Raw genomic sequence first — 5511 nt, 5'->3', positions numbered from 1 at the left:
CCCTGGCTTCTTGGTGCAGCTGCCACCGGCCCATTGGCTGCCCTCTTACATAGGCATTGCTATTTGAAGATCCAGCCTCCACAGCTTTGGCCAGGGCAGCCTTAGGTTCTTAAAAGTGCAGGATTGAGAGTGAGAGAGAGAGAGAGAGAGAGAGAGAGAGAGAGAGAGAGAGAGTGTGTGTGTGTGTGTGTGTGTGTGTGTGTGTGTGTGTGTGTGTGTGTGAGAGAGTGTGTGTGAGCATTGTGGTGTGTGAGTGTGTGAGAGAGTGTGTGTGTAAGCATTGTGGTGTGTGAGTGTGTGTGAGAGAGTGTGTGTGTATGTGTGTGTGTGAGCATTGTGGTGTGTGTGTGTGAGAGAGTGTGTGTGTATGTATGTATGTGTGTGTGTGAGCATTGTGGTGTGTGAGTGTGTGTATGTGTGTGTGAGCATTGTGGTGTATGAGTGTGTGTGTATGTGTGTGTGTGTGTGTGTGTGTGTGTGTGTGTGTGTGTGTGTGAGCATTGTGGTGTATGAGTGTGTGTGAGAGAGTGTGTGTGTGTGTGTGCGAGCGTGCCGGGCTGGCCCGGGGCTCCCGAAGGGGAGCGGGCAGCGCCAGGGAGAGGCACTCTGGTATGGGTCAAGGAGCAAGAGCAGCATCAGCGACCGCGTGGCCTAACGGATAAGGCGTCTGACTTCGGATCAGAAGATTGAGGGTTCGAATCCCTTCGCGGTTGCTTCTTGCCCGGTAGCTTTTGTCGCCCTGGGGATGTGGAGACAAACCCCAGACTTTTGGGGCACCTCGGAGGCCCCCCACGTTTCTTCTCTGACCCTCCCCAGCCCCAAAGGGGAGGGGCCGGGGGCCCTAGCAGCCCCTGGGCAGCTGCGCTGGAGGCGGGGTGGGGGGGCAGTCCAGAGGAGGTGTTGCTGCGAGGGGCTACTTAGGGAGGCCACAAGGGACCTCGGGAAGTGAAATTTGCCACACTCTCCCCCCCTTCCCCCTCCCCACCCCTGGGCGCTCTCCCCACGGACCCTTGAAAGAGAATGGGGAGCGCCCCTCCCCCCAAGGCTAAGGCCAAGGTCGGCCTGAGTCCTATCCGGGTTCCGGGGACATCAGATTAGGGAAAGAAAATGTGGGGGCGGCGGAGAAAGGGGCAGCTAGGCAATTATTAAGTGTTTGAGGCCGAATGTGAACCCCGACCTTCTTCACTCCAGGGCCAGCGCTGCCCGTCATGATGGCCATTAATGCCAGGCTCTATCGCCCTCCTCCCAGTTTAGCCTAAAGAGTTTTCTGCCCATCTTTTAAAGCTGGGCTCTGATCTGCTATCTAGTTGGAAGGAAGTCTCCTCCCTGGGACCACATCTGAGGCTTCACCACAGGGAATTCTAGGGAGCAAGCGTAAGGACGCCAAAGGCAAGCTCTCCTCAAGGTCCAGGGTGAGTTCCTCCCACCCTCCACAGTCCCAGCTTCCCTCCTTTCCAATCAGTAGCCTCCCCAGAGACAACTTCGTGCCAAGGCCTGATGGGTGGCTTGTGGAGACCATGAGAGTAAACCTGAGTAACAGATTCTCTATCATTCACTTATTAGAAATATTTGAGAAGATACTAGAAAATACTCCAGAGATGAGCAGGAGATCCTTCTGGACTGAGCACCGTTCTGTCATCCCTTAAATTAATGAACTCTTCCTGAGCACTTGGAAGGAATGGAGGCATGGAGAATCAATAGATCGCTCTCTTGCCTAAACCAGTGGCCCTTTGGTCTGCTTAGAAGGCCATCAGAAAGATCAATAGCTTTCTCTTTTCTTTGGAGACCTTGAATAATTTCCTCTAATGTCAACAGTCTCAATACCACCTAAACAGCATTCATAAAATAGGTGTCAGTGGGAAGCAAGGCAACTAGAAATATTTGCATCAGATTTCTCTCCATAGGTTTCCTGCTTTTTAGTTATGATTATAAATTAGAGTGAAAACAAATCACTTTTTATAATTCCATTTGTCTTCAGAAGGGTTCAAGACTTATTTTTTACCTTCCTCTTTATCAAATTAAAAAGCGTATAGATGCAAAAATACCAATTCATACGGATATTTGAAAGAGAGAAAGTTGTTGACTCAGCCATAGAGAAAGTCATTTTTTTGACTTGCTTTCTCACTGTAAATCACCAGAGTTTGGCATAATTCACATATTCTTGCAATTATTAGATTGCTCTCTCTAGTCCTGCTGAACTATTCAGGTTGGGTTTTCAGAAAAAAGAGAAAGAAAAAATTACAAACAACCCCAGAAAACCAAATTGAAAGATGTCAGTGAATGTGGCCATTACTCAAATTGAGAAAAAGCCAAAGCTCATCTATTTTCAGACTGCATCTTCTAGGGTTCTTGAGCTACTTGGAAAAATGTTGCTTATGGATAACAATGGAATTAGATTTGCCATTGTTCATAAAGGCAGAGTGTTTTGTGTTGTTGCTAGTGTATGCAGGATGGAGATTATTGTCTAAAACATGATGTGATAACAGTGCCAAATGCTGGATCTTCTAAAGTTAAATATACAATGAGTCTTCTCTTTTACAACAAGTGACATATATATCTAGTTAAAGAGGATCAAGGAAAATCAGAAAAAATACTTCCTCCCATCTCTTCCAGTCAAGTCTTTATTAAATGCGTGCTCTATGCTAGGCATTGTCCTAGGCACCGGGATATAGAGATAGATAAAATGTGGTTCTTTCCCTCAAGAAACTCACAGATTAACAGGAAAGACAAGATGGTGGTCGGTTGGCTGTTGGCCATTGTCTTGAAGAAGATCAAAATGACATCACTAATTTGGGGGCAAGGTACGTGTGTTGACTGTGACTGACCAGACCGCTATGAGCTTGGAAGACTCTACCTATCTACCTACCACAGGGTTGGCACTGATAATCCACATGAATATTAGGAATGGAAATGACCCTAAATTTGTGCCACTGCTCATTGAACACAGCACTTTCTCTGATGGTCCTCTGCCAGCGTTGCCCATGTTTCAGAGTTCTTCATGGAGACCTTGAGACAATAGGTGAATAATTATGGACAAACAAGATATAGGTCAAGAAAACTGGAGGAATCAAAGAAAGAAGGCATAATATTAAGTGGGCAGGGAAAGTCATCTTCTAGGAGATGGGATATTTGCTGGGACTTGAAGTAAGCCAGGAATGTTCTTACTGATTCTCATGCTGAAGCAAGAGGATTGGGGGGGGGGGGGCATTTGAGTTTCCTTTTGACTCTACTATTCCTTTCAGATACATATTAACTTGAGGTCTGGAAGGTTAGACCCTTTAATGCATGGCATAGTGGATAGAGCAACGGCTTTGGAATCAGGACAGGAGTGTGAACCCAGCTTCTGACTCTTACTAGCTGTGTGACCTTGGACCAGTCACTTAACCTCGATCCCCTGACCTCTAGGGTCATCTCCAGTCATCCTGATTCATATATGGCCACTGGACACAGATGGCTCTGAGGAGAAAATGACTTAGCACAGCACCCCTCACTCAAATCCAATTCACTTGCTTGTCATGGTATCACCTTCCAGGTGCTGTGGTCTTCTTTGAGAATGAAGGACAAACATTATTAATAAAAGTGTTAAATGATGAACATATCTAAATATTATAGATCTATACATTGAACATTACATGCAGAGCTATCACTGTTCTATTAACAATAAAAATTATTCAAGTAATAGTGGCTTTACATAGCAGTCTGATGCTTATACAACACTGCCTGGGCAGATTCCCCTTAATTAGGGAATTGCTAATAGGTATTTTTCAATTGATCTTACCTCTCTGATTTATTATTAACCATGAATAAAAATATATGGTTGTCTTTGTCTCATGTAGAAATGAAGCTCCAGGTAAATGTCACATGGAATGAATAAATTCAATGATTCTAAATATTATCATTGCATGGGAATCAGATCTGCTTTTTTGCCTCACTTAAGTTCAATACTGGAATGAAATGAGACCCTTGTAGACTGCTTAACAATTATTTTAAAAAGTTTTTTTGTGTCATATCTGACTCTTCATGATCCCATTGGTTTTTTTTGGTGGGGGGGGATTTTGCAAGGTAAACAGGGTTAAGTGGCTTGCCCAAGGCCACACAGCTAGGTAATTATTAAATGTCTGAGATCGGATTTGAACACAGATACTCCTGACTCCAAGGCCGGCGCTCTATCCACTACGCCACCTAGCCACCCCTCATTGGGCTTTTCTTGGCAAAGACACTGGTGTGGTTTGTCATTTCCTTCTCCAGTTCATTTTACAGATGAGGAAACTGAGACTTGCCCCAGTTCACATAACTTGAACTCAAGAAGATGTCTTCTTGACTCTAGACCTAGTACTGTAACCACTGGGATACAGAACTCATCTAAAAATGTCCTGATTAAGAACTGGTTAAGCTCAACCATTTAAGAAGAGTTGAACTCTAAGTTAAGGATTGTTGAGTTTTTCCTGAATGTCTTGTAGTATTTTGTGCATCTTAATTACTTTGGAATGCTTTAGGTGTGCTATCATCTTTGACCAGGGTTGTAACAATCTCTTTAATTTTCTTTTTATTTTAAAAAACAATTTTTCTTATGGCAATAGGGTTAAGTGGCTTGCCCAAGGTCACACAGCTAGGCAATTATTAAGTGTCTGAGGTCCTTCTGATTCCAGGGATGGAATGGCTCTATCCACTGCACCACCTAGCTGCCCCCCCCCAGTTCTCTTTTTTAGCTCAATAAAATAATTTAAATTTCTTTACTTCTCTAATTGGAGTAATATTGGAGAAAAACATTAAAAAAATTTTGAAATAGAAGTTAGAGGGGTGACTAGGTGGCGCAGTGGATAGAGCGCCCGCCTTGGAGTCAGGAGTACCTGAGTTCCAATCTGGCCTCAGACACTTAATAATTACCTAGCTGTGTGACCTTGGGCAAGTCAGTACCCAATTGCCTTGAAAAAACCCCAAAAAAAAAATTAGAATCAATTGTCTACATTTTCTTGGCCTTTTTTCCCCTGGATATTTCAACAACTTTCATTGGGTGAAGCTGAATGCACAATGTTGGTCAATTTATTATTCTGAGAAATCTTGCTTCTGGAACCCTCCAAAGATGATGTGGGGTCACATTTCCTGAAGGATTCCATACAGGTGACACATAATTTTTTATCTTCAATGTCCAAGGGGCAGTTGTAATCTGTGTAAAGTTTTCCAAGTAAGATAATTAGATTCTTAGTTTAATGACCTGCTCCATCAGGAGGAGTTTATTTACTCCGAGATGCCATCCGTCGGACAGGGAAATGCCATTTGAGTTACTGACCTTTTTGGAGAAGTCAGATGTTAGCACAGCGGCTGCTGTCTGAAATGTCACTTCTAATGGAGAATGTTCTAATGAATGGCATCTGTAAGTAAAATGAGCTCATTCTTAATGGAGGAGCTTTTCGAAGTGATGTTAGCATCCTGAAGAATGACCTTGGTTAATGGCGACAGCTTGGGCAGACAGTGAGAGCCTTTGATTTTAGAGAACCATCGACCATGGAA

At 43.9% G+C, this 5511-nt stretch overlaps 1 non-coding gene across 1 annotated transcript; it reads left to right on the top strand.

The window, feature by feature from the left end:
- The first annotated feature begins 640 nt into the window (after positions 1–640).
- TRNAR-UCG (transfer RNA arginine (anticodon UCG)) lies at positions 641–713 on the top strand. The gene has a single exon. It is a non-coding gene; the product is annotated as a tRNA-Arg (tRNA).
- The last annotated feature ends 4798 nt before the right edge of the window (positions 714–5511 follow it).

The sequence above is a fragment of the Macrotis lagotis genome, chromosome 3, assembly GCF_037893015.1.
Source record: "Macrotis lagotis isolate mMagLag1 chromosome 3, bilby.v1.9.chrom.fasta, whole genome shotgun sequence".
NCBI classification, from domain to species: domain Eukaryota; kingdom Metazoa; phylum Chordata; class Mammalia; order Peramelemorphia; family Peramelidae; genus Macrotis; species Macrotis lagotis.
The sequence above is the reverse complement of the archived record's forward strand: the minus strand, read 5'-3'. Positions and strand labels throughout refer to the sequence as shown.